The sequence below is a fragment of the Mesoplodon densirostris genome, chromosome 3 (assembly GCF_025265405.1).
Source record: "Mesoplodon densirostris isolate mMesDen1 chromosome 3, mMesDen1 primary haplotype, whole genome shotgun sequence".
Taxonomy (NCBI): domain Eukaryota; kingdom Metazoa; phylum Chordata; class Mammalia; order Artiodactyla; family Ziphiidae; genus Mesoplodon; species Mesoplodon densirostris.
Window position 1 is genome coordinate 116,515,837 of NC_082663.1, and position 15,639 is coordinate 116,531,475.

Below are 15,639 nucleotides of genomic sequence, written 5' to 3' on the forward strand. Positions count from 1 at the left end.
ATGTCCCGGGGTGTGTTTAGCAGGCAGCTGGGTGGTCAGGAAAACTTTAAGCAGCCTGTCTGCTGATGTGTGGGGCTGTGTTCCTGCCCTGTTGGTTGTTTGGCCTGAGGTGTTCCAGCACTGGAGCCTACAGGCTGTTGGGTTGGGCCAAGTCTTGGTGAGAAAATGGTGGCCTCCAGAAGGGCTCATGCCAATGAGTACTTGACAGAGCTGTTGCTGCCAGTGTCTTTGTCCCCACGATGAGCCATAGTCATCCCTGCCCTCTGCAGGAGACCCTCTAATACCAGCAGATAGGTCTGGCCCAGACTCTTATGAGGTCACTGCTTTGTCCCCTGGGTTCTGGTGTGCGTGTGACCTTGTGTGGGCCCTCTAAGAGTGGAGTTTCTGCTTCCTGCAACTCTGTGGAATTGCTGAGATCAAACCCCTCTGGCCTTCAGAGCCAGATTCTCTGGGGGCTCCTCCTCATGTTGCCACACCCCCATGCTGGGGAGCGTGACATGGAGCTCAGAACTTTCACTCCTGTGGGAGAACCTCTGTGGTATAATTATTTTTCAGTTTGTGGGTCGCCCACCCAGTGGGTATGGGATTTGATTTTATCGCAGTTGCACCCCTCCTACCGTCTCGTTGTGACTTCTTCTTTGTGTTTGGATGTAGGACATATGTTTGGTAGGTTCCAGTGTTGTTGTTGTTGTTGTTGTTGTCAATTGTTGTTCAACAGTTAGCTGTGATTTTGGTGTTTTTGTAAGAAGAGGTGTGGTCATGTCCTTTTGCTCCACCGTCTTCAGATTTTTGATTCTTTATAAAGATGCGTCCTAGCTAGGATTTTCTGTAAGAAAGGATATTTGTAAGCCAGCCCATTTAAAATATTAGAAGTTCAGCTTTTTTATTTTTGGGGAATTCTGGCAATATTATTTGTGTAAGTGTTTAAAATTTCTATGAACCAATTAATTAACTGAATTTAACAGACATTGTATTCTAATTTATTAATACCCTTTGGGAGAAGGAAAATATTTCATGCCCTCATAATAAGAAGTAAAGGCCTTTCTTAATTTCAGGCATACAAACCTACAGTGAACTTGCAGCTTCAGTTCTACAAACTCAGTCATAGATTAAGAACACACAGAGAAACACAAAAATTCATTGGTCCGGATCTCAAAGGGCTATTCAAGGATGCACAAATTTTTTTTTTGGTTGTTTTGAGCTCACAATTAGCCAAATAGACAAACAGAAAAGACTACAAAACTGCATTGTCTGTTTCTCACCCAACAGAGAATAGATCCCATTATCCCAGTAGAAGTGGTGAGACCATAAGACTGGAGTCCCAATCACTGCAGTCACCAATGGCAAATAACAAACCGGTGATGCATAAATCAGAATGAAGACTAAAGCTGGTCAAGGACCAGAAGTAAAAAGAGAAACACAGAGTTAAGTTAGAGAGAGAGAGTGTGTCAGGGAAGATGAAGTTTTATTACCATTTGGGATCTATCCCAGGAGCCAAAATAGCATGCTAGGCTGAACATGAGGTGCACTTCCCTGCACCACAGCTGAATTGGCCCTGATAGGTTAGTCCACTTGGCAATCTCATTGAAGTCTCCCAAACTGACAATTATAATTATTACAATTTTCAAAAAGTTAAAAACATATAACTATAGAAGGAACATGTGTCAAAGATTTACTGACTTATTAGTAAGAGAACCAGTAAGATAGTAAAGCTAGTTAAAATTGCATTTTGAGGGACAGAGGTTATATAGTTTACTGCCCCCTCCCCCCAAAGCATTCTTAAATAATGATGGTTCTTACAATGTGGTAAGCTGAAAAATGATTCCTCAAAGATGTCAACTCTCTACTCCCCTGAACCTGTGAATGTTATCTTAATGGCAAAAAAGATTTTGAAGATGCTATTTAGGCTAAGGATCTTGAGATGAAGAGATCATCCAGTATTATCTGAATGGGCTCAGTTTAATCACATGAGTCTTTAAAAGTAGAAGAGGAAAGCAGAAGGGTGGGTCAGAATGATGCTATGTGAGAAGGACCTGCTACTGCTGGCTTTGAAGGTGGAGGAAGGGGGCCATTAGCCAAGAAACATGGCAGCTTCTACAAGCGGGGGTCATGGCCCTCAACTTGCAGTTAGCAAGAACACAGGGACCTCTGTCCTACACCTGAGAGGGACTGAGTTCTTCTAACAACTGGAATGAGCAGGAAAAGCATTCTGCTCCAGAGCCTCCAGGAAGGAACACAATCTGCCTACCACTTGATTTTAGTCACATGAGACCTGTGCTGAACTCCTGACCTCCAAATATATAAAATAATAAGTTTGTGTTGTCTTAAGCCACTAAGTTTGTAATAATTTGCTATGGTAACGGTAGAAAACTAACACAGTGAGGCAGAGATAAAAGTTGTTAATATCCTATAGGCCAATAAACTGATAAGCTTTGAGGTTATCTTCTCTACTGGATAGATCCCTACATGGTACATTTAACTTCACAAGAATCTAATTTCATAGCTAATAGTAAACAGCCAAGTCAAACACTGGTACATTACTCTAGATAATTAAATAATCTTTGAGTAAATATGTTAAACAATACCCCAGTTGACATTGAAAGAACATGCCACTCACCTTTTTGCCTTATTTCCAAGTTTAATTAATTTTTTCTCAACAGGCAAGATAGGAAATAGCATTTCATTTTACAAACAATAAGTTCCATGAGGGCATCACCTTATTTATATCAATTAATATTGTCTTATCAGAATACTTGACACCTAGCAGGTTGGTTGAACGGATAAAGAAACCCCTGCAACCTCATCTCTAAATATTTCCTCCTATGAAATCTGTGATTCAACCACACCAATTTCCTTCTTTTCTTTAAATATAAACAAGGCATGTTCTCTCTCACCATGAGACTTGCATTTGCTTTTCCTTCTTTCTAGAATCCACACCCCCATTAAGCTTGGCTAACAAGCAATCATACCTTAGGTCTCAGCTTAGACACGACATTCTCTGGGAAGTAGTGTCTAGTCACCTCATCTTCTCACATGTGACTCTTTCTGCTCTTAGAGCTTCTGTAATTAATGCCACAACACTTAATACATTAAATTTGCCTTATACAGACTCCCATTGATGGTCTCATGCAGCAAACTGTAATAGTTTAAGCATCAACTCTAGAGTCAGACTGCCTGGATTCAGATCCTGGCTCTGCAGCTAACTAGCTGTGTTATTTTAGGTAAGTTAACTGATCTTTTCGTGAATCAGTTTTCTCATCTAAAAATGGGGATACTGATGGCGCAGTGGTTGAACGTCCGCCTGCCGATGCAGGGGGCAGGGGTTCGTGCCCCGGTCCGGGAAGATCCCACATGCCGCAGAGCGGCTTGGCCCGTGAGTCATGGCCGCTGAGCCTGCGCGTCCGGAGCCTGTGTTCCGCAACGGGAGAGGCCCCAACAGTGAGAGGCCCGCATACCACAAAATAAATAAATAAATAAATAAATAAATAAATAAAAATGGGGATAATATTAATATAATCACTACATAGAGTTGTGGTGGGGATTAAATGTTAAGGGCTTAGGAAAGGGCCTGGTATATGGCTAGAACGTGGGAAGCTGTTATTGCTTGGTAAGTTCCTTGAAATCAGAACACCATCTTGTTCACCATTATCCTCAGTTTCTGATGCAGAATGCCTGACATTAAGTGCTCAGTATCTTTTGGTGACTTGAGTAGACTTGTGACCCACTGAGAACCATCCTTTTCTCAGACCAGAATTGGAGATAAAAGAGCAATGTCTTGATAGTGAGATAAGCTACCCAGAGAGACTTAACTCTAAAGCCAGGAGAGACCTTCCCCCTGAAATATATGGAAGTGAAAGTACTGGACCTAGTGCTCCCTGAAGGAGGCTGTTGACTTGAGCCTTCTGCAACATGGGCCTCATTACATCACAGGTGCAATTAGCCTAGTCCCAAAAGGACCATGGGTTCTCAGTAATGGCAGACCCTTCCATCTCTCTCTCTCTCTCTCTCTCTCTCTCTCTCTCTCTCTCTCTCTCTCTCTCACACACACACACACACACACACACACACACACACACACACACACACACACACACACACACACACACACACACACACACCTTTCTCCATCCCATCCCCATTCTTCCTGGACCAGGAAATTCTTCAGCAGCCTTGAGACCCATTACACTGACCCCAGGGATCAGCCTTTCAGTTTCCTAACAAGGTGAGTTGCCAAGCTTTTGCTCAGGATATCCCTTGGAGGAATATAAAAGAGCTTGCTCTGGCTGAGAGAATGTAATGCCACTCTTTTCCTTGTTTGTTATTGGTGTCACTAGCCGAGCCATCACACTCTTTTTGATACACAAACTGAGAACTGTCCTCCTTCAGCCCTTCTTCCCAGGGGGATCTGGAAGCACCAGCCTAGCCAGGAACAGCACAGAGTCACCCACGCAGGCTACAGCCTGTAACGACTTAATCAAACTCAGACTCCTGCAGGCATCAGTGTTCAGCCCCCACGGAGTGAAGAGAGAACATAAATTATGGGAAAGGCACAGTCATTTTGCAGAAATTACCATGAGCCAGCATGGAATTTGTACATGGACAGAAACTATGAGATTTAGTATGAATTTTTAAAGGCCTGGTCTTATTACATGCTGAAATGGCTGTTTGGGCTGCATCTAAATGAGCTATGAGGAAGCCTCACTGATGACTGTCTACACCCTCCTGGTTTCCATCTGTTATTGAAGAAGGTTTTATAATCATTACCTTTGCGATTCTCACTTTCATGCTTTTATTTCCCCTAACACTAAGGAACTTGAAAACACTACACAAATATAAGCATTAAACAATGAAATAAAACTGATGGCATCCCCCTGAATAATAATAATAATTATTTTGCCTTTGAGAGAGGTGAGTCAGAAGAAAGTTACACAAAATTTCTCATATAGCATGATAGCTACAGAGACCAGACTACTGGATTCCGGATTTCTAGAAACATTACCCCATTGAATTCTCATTCTATGAGTTGGGTGCTGTTATTCCACCATTATACAGCTAAGGAAGCACTCTCTTTTTTTTTTTTTTTTTTTTTGCGGTATGCGGGCCTCTCACTGCTGTGGCCTCCCCCGTTGCGGAGCACAGGCTCCGGACGCGCAGGCTCCGGACGCGCAGGCTCAGCGGCCATGGCCCACGGGCCCAGCCGCTCCGCGGCATATGGTATCCTCCCAGACCGGGGCACGAACCCGTATCCCCTGCATCGGCAGGCGGACTCTCAACCACTTGCGCCACCAGGGAGGCCCAGGAAGCACTCTCTTGAATGAGATGAGACTGGATTCTGAGAGTACATATTTAATGAAAAACTATAGTTAGAATTTTGCGTTCTTGGGTGACTGAGAAAAATTTAACTGTAAATAAAGGCATTCAAAAAGCTTAGCAGTGGTGGCAAGAGGAATTCCAAATCCCATGCCCAGGCTGACTTTCTTCCCCTCATCTCTCTAGGATAGCGGTTTGTTGATGTTTGAAGGTTTATGTTCCCAGAAGGCAGCTTGCCTGGGCCCATGGCACTGCCAGAAATCCTAAGACCATGCTGAAAAGACACAAAGAATTTCCCCCTTTGGCTCTAGGCACCTCCTGACTTGACTAAAAGATAGCATTTTAGCAACACTGGACTGCCATTTCAGAGAATAGGTTGGCATCAACCCTTTGAAAAATACCATCTTGAGTCCATCTTAGGAAAGAAAGGGAAGTAGGATTGTTTTCAAGCCTAATCCCCTTCTAGCACTTCCATCCTCTGCAGCTCTCCCAGGTAGGTGGGTTGAAGGGGAAGCACTAATGCTGCAAAAGGGTCAAGGCCACCCCTTGATAAACAAGGAGAAGAATTTGACCTACCAGAGGCCTTCTTTCCCAAGCTTTAGCCTATAGTTATGCATTGTTCCCTCTCTGCCCCCAGGAAGGCCTTGCTGGGCAGAGCCCTGTCTGCTCCTCTTTTGCCATCTTTGCCATCTCCCTCCCAACCTTCACTCCTGGAAAAGACCCACCCTGGCTTCTGTCTCCAAAGAATCTTGAAGCAGCTTCCTGGTGAGTATTTGAGCTACTTTCTCCCTAACTGGTATTGGTTAATGTCTTCTACCTACCAGGTGATATATTCCTGTTTTAACAAGGGCTTCTTGAGGCATCTGAGACAACATCTTTTTTAAGAAAAATTATTTGCCTTTTGAAACTAAGTACGTGTCTTACTTTGATTAAGAGAGGAGTTATGTAAAAGAAGAAAATCATTGAGGTTTTACACATTAGTTTTCCCCTCTGTAAATCAAATAATTACAGTTCTAAAACAATTCCTTTTGAATAAGTCATTTTCCAATTTTTATTCTTTGATGTGATTGATTCTTCCCTGTGAATTCCCCCAGAAGTCTCAATGAAACCAAAATACTTCCCAAAGGACCCCAAAATATATGTGATCTGATACATACTTCTCTTTAAAAATTTTTATCTTTATCACATTTTTCTTGGCATTTATCACTAATGTCTAATTTACGTATTTATTTTTTAAAATCATGTAATTGCTACTATTTTATTTTTTAATTTTTATTCACTTTTATTGAGGTATAACATTGACATACGTTTTATTAGTTTCAGTTGTACCGCATTCGGTACATGTATATACTGTGAAATGATCACTACAATACAGTTAACATCCATCACCACAGATAGTTACAGAATTTTTTTTCTTGTGATGAGAACTTTTAAGATTTACTTTTCTGGCAACTTTCAGATATGTAACATAGTAGTATTAAGTGTAGTTGCCAATGTGTACCTTACATCTCCATGATTTTTTTATTTTATAACTGAAAGTATGTATCTTTTTTTCCTTCACCCATTGGCCCACTTCCACCCCCCCACCCCTGACAACCTCCAATCTGTTCTCTGTATCTACGAGGGTTTTTTGGTTTGTTTGTTTTTTTTAGATTCCACATATAAGTGAGATCTTACAGTATTTATCTTTCTCTGACTTATTTCACTCAGCATGATGCCTTCAAGGTCCATTCTTGTTATCACAGATGGCAAAATTCCATTGTTATAATGGCTAAATGATATTCCATTGAATATATATACAGTTCGCCCTCTGTATCTGCAGGCTCCACATCCTTGGATTCAATTAACCGTGGATTGAAAATATTTGAGAAAAAATTCTGGAGAGTTCCTAAAAGCAAAACTCAAATTTTCTGCATGTCAATGACTATTTATATAGCATTTACATGACTATTTATATAGCATTTACATAGTGTTAAACATTATAAGTAATATAGAGTTGATTTAAAGTATACAGAGGATGTACATAGGTTATATGCAAATACTATTCCATTTTATATAAGGCACTTGAGTATCTAAGGATTTTGATATATGGCACGGGGTCCTGGAACCAGTCCCTCATGGATACTGAGGGATGACTGTTCAACATTTACTTTATCCATTCTTCCCTGCACAGACACTTAGGTTGTTTCCACGTCTTGGCTACTGTAAATAATGCTTCAGTGAACCTGGGGGATGCATACATCTTTTTGAATTAGTGTTTTCATTTTCATCGATAAGTACCAAGAAGTGGAATTGCTGGATCATATGGTAGTTCTGTTTTTAATTTTTTGAGGAATCTCCATATTGTTTTCCATAGTGGTTGCACCAATTTACATGCCCACCAACAGAGCACAAGCGTTCTTTTTTCTCCACATCCTCATGTTACCTTTTGATAATAGCCATTCTTACAGGTGTGAGGTGATATCTCACTGTGGGTTTGATTTACATTTCACTGATAATTAATGATGTTAAGCATCTTTTCATGTACCTGTTGGCCATCTGTATGTCTTCTTTGGAAAAAAGTCTAGTCAGCCCCTCTGCCCATTTCATAATTGGATTGTTCGTTTTTTTGATGTTGAGTTGTATGAGTTCCTTATTTATTTTGGATATTAACACCCTCATCAGATATATGCTTTGCAAATATGTTTGCACATTTGGTAGGTTGCTTTTTCATTTTATTGATGGTTTCCTTTTTCTTGCAGAAGCTTTTTAGTTTGATATAGTCCCACTTGTTTATTTTTGCTTTTGTTACCTTTGCTTTTGGTGTCAAATTTTTAAAAATCATCACCAAAACCAGTGTCAAGGAGCTTACTGATTACGTTTTCTTCTAGGAATTTTATGATTTCAGGCTTTTCATTCAAGTTTTTAATCCATTTTGAGTTAATTTTTGTGTATGGTGTAATATGGTGGTCTAGTTTCATTCTTTTGCATGTGACTGTCCAGTTTTCCCAAAACCATTTGTTGAAGAGACTGTCCTTTTCCCATTGTATATTCTTGGCTCCTTTTTTTGTAAATTAGTTGACCATATATGCATAGGTTTATTTCTGGACTCTCTATTTTGTTTGATAGTGTTTTTATTACTGTAGCTTTGTTATATAGTTTGAAATCAGGGAGTGTGATGCTTCCAATTTTGTTCCTCTTTCTCAAGATTGCTTTGGCTATTGGGGTCTTTTGTGGTTCCATACAAATTTTAGGATTATTTGTTCTAGTTCTATGGGAAAATGCCATTGGTATTTTGATAGGGATTGTGTGGAATCTATAGATCGCTATAGGGTAGTATGGGCATTTTAATAATATTAATTCTTCCAATCTGTGAGTACAGAATATCTTTGTATTTATTTGTGTCTTCTTAAATTTCTTTCATTGTTGTCTTATAATTTTCAGTGTAAAGGTCTTTCACCTCCTTAGTTAAATTTATTCCTAGGTATTTTATTCTTTTTAATGCAATTATAAATGGGATTGTTTTCTTATTTTTTCTTTCTGATAGTTCATTATTAATGTATAGAAATGCGACAGATTTTCTGTATACTGATTTTGTATCCTGAAAATTTACTTAATTCATTTATTAGTTCTAACAGTTTTTTGGTGGAGTCTTTTCTATTTATAATATCATATCATCTGCAAATAGTGACGGTTTTACTTCTTATTTTCCATTGTGGATGCCTTTTGTTTCTTCTTGTCTAATTGCTCTGGATAGGACTTCCAGTCCTATGTTGAATAAAAGTGGTGAGAATGGGCATCCTTGTCTTGCTCCTGATTTTCAAGAAAAAGCTTTCAGCTTTTCACTGCTGAGTGTGATGTTAGCTGTGGTCTTGTCCTATATGGCCTTTATTATGTTGAGGTGCATTCCCTCTATACTCACTTTATTGAGAGTTTTTATTGTAAATGGATGTTCAACTTTGTCATTTTTTCTGCATCTGTTGAACAGACCATAATATGATTTTTATCCTTCATTTTGTTAATATGTTGTATACATGAATTGATTTGTGGATGTTGAACGTTTGCATCTCTGGGATAAACCCCACTTGATCATGGAGTCTGATACTGTTAGTGTATTATTGAATTTGGTTTGCTAATATTTTGTTGAGGATTTTTGCATCTCCATCAGGGATATTGGCCTGTAATTTTTCTTTCTCGTGGTGTTGTTTTCTGGTTTTGGTATCAGGGTAATCCTGGCCTCATAGACTGAGTTTGGAAGTGTTCCCTTCTCTTCTCATTTTTGGAAGAGTTTGAGAAGGATTGGTATTAATTCATTTTTTGAATGTTTGGTAGAATTCACCAGTGAAATCATCTGGTCCTGGACATTTGCTTTTTAGGAGGTTTTTGATTACTGATTAAATCTCCCTACTGGTAATTAGTCTGTTTAGATTTTCTGCTTCTTCGTGATTCTGTCTTAGAAGGCTGTATATTTCTAGGAATTTATCTGTTTCTTTTAGGCTGTCCATTGACACAGTATTCCAATTTAAAAGTGTTGTGGTAACCAGAGGGAAGATTGCCTGGAGGTTCTTGAACTAACTTCAGATAGACAATGGCTAACAATAACTTTCTCTAGCATTTTTTTTGTTATTGTTGTTGTTGTTTTATTGAAGTATAGTTGATTTACAATGTTGTGTTAATTACAGCAAAGTGACTCAGTTATACATATATATACATTCTTTTTCATATTCTTTTCCATTATGGTTTATCACAGGATATTGAATATAGTTCCCAGAGCTTTACAGTAGGACCTTGTTGTTTATCCCTTCTATATATACCAGTTTGCATCTGCTAGTCCCAAACTCCCAATCCATACCTCTTCCACCCTCCTCCCCCTTGGCAACCACCAGTTTATTCTCTATGTCCGTGATTCTGTTTGTGTTTCATAGATAGGTTCACTTGTTCTCTGGCATTTGTTAATTGCGACGGCCCCTCCCCTTACCTCAGTGCTTGACTGGCTCCTCTAGATAGGGCCAGGAGAAGGCAACAGGTCTCAAATGGTAGTGTATATCAAAGCCTGGCTCACCAGCAGTGCCTGCTTCTGCCCAAGCAGGTAGGAAAGATTCCAAAGAATCTTTCAGAAGCTCCATCTTTCCTAGCCTATATCCTAGGTGATCACTGGCAGGTATAGACAAAGCATATCCATATCCACACATGAGTTTTGACTGCAGAGGAAGGGGAATGATTAAGAATATTAGTAACTCTGGGAAAGAAAGAAGAAAAGTCAAACTATGAGCCATGAACTCTCAGGATTTTTATGACACAGAGCAGCAGAAAACGAAGACTTGAAAACACAGTGGCTGTTTATGGTGAAAAGAATCTGGGAACTTAACAAACAATGAAAAATCACACGACCAAGTGAGTGTTGTTCTTCAAAGTAGTTTTCTTGGCAGACTTGATACTTATTCTAAAAATTCTTTGCTCAAAATGTTTGGCCAACTCCAGCTTCAAAATTACTTCCCAAGCTTGTGACACATTCTTTTGATATCTCCTTAATGATGCCAAGTCTTTGTCTTTTGAGGATGAATTTAAATTTTGTAAAACAGACAAAGGTCATTAAGAGTCTCATCTGTTGGGTAAGTTGAATTATACCATCCCATCACTTCCGCTGATCCTCTGCAAAGTGATTGTGAGTTAATGAGGCTAAATTTCTTGCACAGTTTGTAAAATGACCCTAAGGACTATCTTAAAAGAAGAATAGAAGAGTTACTAAAAGGTCTGTTTGGAGCAACCAAAGCATCTTTGGAATAACTATACAACCTTTCAGAGTTGTTACGTAGAAATGGGTAACACTCACTAGGGTGCACATGTCTGAGGAAGATTCCTTAAAAAAATACAGTGTGCGTCTATCAGAGCCACAATCAAATCTAGCCACAATCAAAAACGCATAATATTTTGCCTTATCTCCATTTCTGAAAACTTAAATAAGGGAAACAAACTCCTTAAACTTCCAGAACCTTCCAGAACCCCCTCCTCTCTTTACCTCCTGCCATGTACACAAGATAGCAAGAGACTGAGAATGAGCATGAGATCATGTGAATATGAGAAAGGAAAACATAGTGAATTTTGCCAGTGGCTTCTGCCGGTTTCCTTTTCCTCCAGCTGGAGCTGTTTCTTCACTTGATAATTCACTAATTCACTGTAGAAAGGCTGAGTATTAGGTCTCTTGTCTCTGAGCTCTTTAGCCCAAATGTGTAAATTCTATCAGTGCACGCATTTAAATCGAAGGTGATTATAAACACAAAATACAATTTGTAAAACACATACACACAGATCGAGTGTGTAAAAACAATTCACGTTTAGTATTCATAAAGGCCATGTTACTGATTTTAGAAACCAGATGCCAAGAGAATAGAAGTATTGAATACTATAACCCCACTGTTCTGAACTGAGCAGAAGTAAATTTATTTGAATAGTTTGATTTGATCTTTTAGATCCTATTCTGCCTGTCACTAGAGCACAGCCAGTCCTGTGAGACCTCGCTCACTGCTAGATTGCCCACTGACCAGAGGTTGAGCGTGGTACATTGGAATTTGGATCAATCAGAAACCTCCCCATCCGAGTGCAACCTTGCCAAAAGGAAGCAGCAGAAGTGGGTCGACGGTGAGAGGGTGCTCACCATGCTGAGGCTGAGGCAGTGTGGTCTGATGGAAGACTGGAATCTTGGGTTCCCCTTCAGCCTTCCCTCATGTGACTGCCTGCAGTGTCTCACATCCACCACGGGGACAAGACTCAGAACAGGGAGCTCTGGAAAGAACCTAGATGGCCGGGCATGTGTCCAGCTCCCTGGACAAAGTGTGCTGCCTGAAACCAGTAATGGTGTCCCTCAGTTTCCCTCCCTGCAACCGCAAGACTGCAGCAGAGCCAGACTCCCTCCCCACTTCTCTCAAGGCTGCTCTGAGCTCATGGGCAGAGGGCCCAGCTGTCACTGAGGAGGGGAAGACCTGAGAAAGAAGGTGGAGCCAAGATCAAGCCCTGGACCCTCAGGGAATTGCATGACCTGCACAACTCCCCCAGATCCCAAGGATGACCCAGGTGGGCCCTGGAAGTTCCCCCACTCCCATCCCTGCCCAGGACACTCATCTCTCCCAGCCCTTCTGACCTTCGAGGGAACTAAGTGCCTTAACCCTGAGCGCAGCTGAGGCAGGATGATGCAAATAGTGCAGCAAAGACCAGGAAGGCACAGGCACTCTCCTCTCCCTGCAGAAGGAACAGTGATGATGATGGTGGTGATGATGATACAGAACGTGGGAGAGCAAATACCATGTGCCAGCCAGACTTTATTGTGTTAATATCCAAAGAAACTTTTTAAAGAGGCAATGGGGAAACACAGCTTGGACTAGATGAGTCACCTTCCCCAGAGTCTTTATTCTTTCTGCTTGCTTTTCTTTTGGGGCATGACCCAGATGCCTCCTCCTGTGGAAAAGCTTCCCTGCCCTCCCTCCCTCCCCCATAACAGGGTAAGCATCTTCCCCTGTGCCCCCATAGATTCCTGGGTTTCTCACTGTCGGACCACTCCTCTCCTCTCCGCCCCTCGCACTGGGATTGTCTGTTAAACATACCTGTCTCCCTCTGTTAGGCTGTGAGTCGCAGGAGACTGGCTTGCATGGGGAAAAATATGGAGGTTCCTTAAAAAACTAGAAATAGAGTTACCGTATGATCTAGCAATCCCAGTCCTGGGCATATATCCAGAGAAAACTCTAATCCATGCACTCCAATGTTCATAACAGCACTATTTACAGTGGCCAAGACATGGAAGCAACCTAACTGTCCATTGATAGAGGAAAGGATAAAGAAGATGTGGTATACAGTTGCAATGGAAATCACTCAGCCAAAAAAAAAAAAAAAAAGAAATAATGCCATTTGCAGCAACATGGATGCAACTAGAGATTATCATACTAAGTGAAGTAAGTCAGACAAAGACAAATATCATATGATATCACTAACATGTGGAATCTAAAAAAGTGATAAAATGAACTTACTTACAAAACAGAAACAGACTCACAGACATAAAAAACAAACTTATGGTTACCAAAGGGGAAAGGGGAGGAGGAGGGATAAATGAGGAGTTTGGAATTAACAGATACATACTACTATATATAAAGTAGATCATCAGCAGTGTCCTATTGTATAGCACAGGGAATTATATTCAATATCTTGTAATATCCTATAATGGAAAAGAATCTGAAAACAAAAGAGATTGGCTTTATTTATTTCTGTTAAGTTCAACCCAGCCCAACAGAGGCTGTACTCAGCAAATCGTTGTCACATACATGGATGGATGGATAAAAATACACACAATGCTTATAAAATGGATATTGAATACCTTTTATGTGCCAGGCATTTTGTTAGTACTAAGAGTTCAACAGTCACCAGACAGTCAGGGTTCTTACCTTTAAGGAGCTTCTAGCTGGGTTTATAAGTTTATGAGCCCCAACTCCCTTCCTTCTCCCCACCTGGGGAAACCTGCCTCAGAGTCTCTTTCTCAGCGTTTGGGATGTGCAGGCAGCCTCCCCTGTGTGCAGAGGACAGAGTAGGGGTCTGGGCCACACTCCCAGCCCCCCCTGGAGAAAGGATCATGTCAAATGGATGGCAGTGGTGGGAAAGAAGCATATGTTTCTGTCTTTTGCTTCGCCATCCAGAGGCTCCTACTGCCCGTAACAGTTGCTCTCAAGGCCACACTGCAGCTATTCACATTTCCAGGTGCCTCCTCTCCTGCTGACCTCCTTGGTCATGATCTAGTGCAGCAGATGCCAGAACTTTCCATCTCTCCACACTGAGTGCACATCACATAGTATCATGTAAGACCGACCCCAGCACCGCTCACCTTTGTTCCCTGCCCTTGGGGAAAGGAAACGATAACAGCCTGCTTTTGAGCATGTGCTGTATCTCAGGCAATTACTTTTCTAAGCCCTCAACCCAACTGCAAGATAAGCATTGCAGGTAAGCGAACGGAAGTTCTCAGAAGTTGTGCAGACTTACTCAAGACCACACAGGACTTGAACTCAGGTCTTGGTAGATCCATAGCAGATGTTCATCCCACTACATCAGACTTTATGGAACAAAATGAAGGGCTCCAATTTGGAAAACCAGCTGGGGCCATTTGCTGAAATGAACAAACCGAGATTCTTTGCAGTCTTACCCACGGCTGTGGTGTTTCTCTATGGAACTGCAGTCTTTCCTCTTACAACCTAAAGAAGAAACTAATATTTGCCCATGGAACAGAACTGCCAGGAAGGAGGCCAGGAGGGCTTACCAGGGTACTGTTAAATCGCCAGTGAGCCAGAGAGCTATGGCAAATGCTTCACTCATGAACAACTTTATAATCCAGCTGGGGGTGGGATGGGGCGGGGCACGCTGCCTGCTACGCAGATGAGATTCCAGGACGATGGGGTGAGGTCAGGGAAAATTGGGACTTATTTCCAGAGGATATTGTGAGCTGACTTCTGGGGTGCTGTTGAGACCCCAGCGTGTGATGGCAGGTTTCAATCGTGGCAGCTAACGCGTGGCAGGCACTACCTCTGCGCCAGGCTGTGGGCTGGGCTAAGTTTTCAGCTGTGATACTGGCAGTGCCCAGGGGTTGGTGAAGTGGCAGTCACGCGAATAAAGGTCGCGCAGCGTGAGAAGTGCTAAAGTAGGGGTAGCTCCTTTTCGCGCCTCTGCAAGTGTGAATAACAGCTCCTCGCTGCCTTCTGGAGCTTACGGCTGCTGTGACCTGCATAAGACAAGGGCACAAATACCTGACAGCGCATAGCACTCCTCCATTCACTGAGCGCCTATAGACCAGTGAGAAGACAAGGCTAGTTAGACACAGCCCTTAATTGCAAGTTGCCTGTCTTTTCATCATCATTCCACACATTTTATAAAAGAGAAAAAATACTTCCAGAGAGCTTGTTAATTTGCCTGGGGTCATGGAGCTGGTGTGTGGCAGATGTAGGACTAGAACACTAGACTATCTGACCACAAAGCCTAGATCTATCTTTGCATGACACAACAGATGCTGAAATGACTCTGAAATGGCCAAGTGAATTTCACATTACCTGCCTCCATCTGTAAGCATTCTCAGGAGTGTGAAGAGATGTGCTGATGCAAAGCCAGTGGCGTGTTCATGAGCCCAATCAGGCCAGTTAGCTCAGAGACCTAGAAAGAGCCAAGCTGTTGCAGAAACTCTTCCTGGGAGCCAGTTCATATCACAGAGGCGGGGACTGTAGGCCTCGCCTGAGCAGCCCACAGCAATTAGATACTCTCCATGGAAGACACAGAGAAGCACCACCCCGATCCCTTCAGGGAGGGACTTGCTGTCCAGCTGGGGGA

The 15,639-nt window shown here is 41.7% G+C and overlaps 1 long non-coding RNA gene across 1 annotated transcript in view; it reads left to right on the plus strand.

The window, feature by feature from the left end:
• LOC132485440 (uncharacterized) overlaps positions 1-15,639 on the plus strand; it is a 55,882-nt gene that overhangs the window by 32,372 nt on the left and 7,871 nt on the right. Inside the window, exon 2 of the long non-coding RNA XR_009531412.1 lies at positions 5,948-6,075. This is a non-coding gene — a long non-coding RNA (uncharacterized LOC132485440). The remainder of the gene's footprint in view (positions 1-5,947; positions 6,076-15,639) is intronic.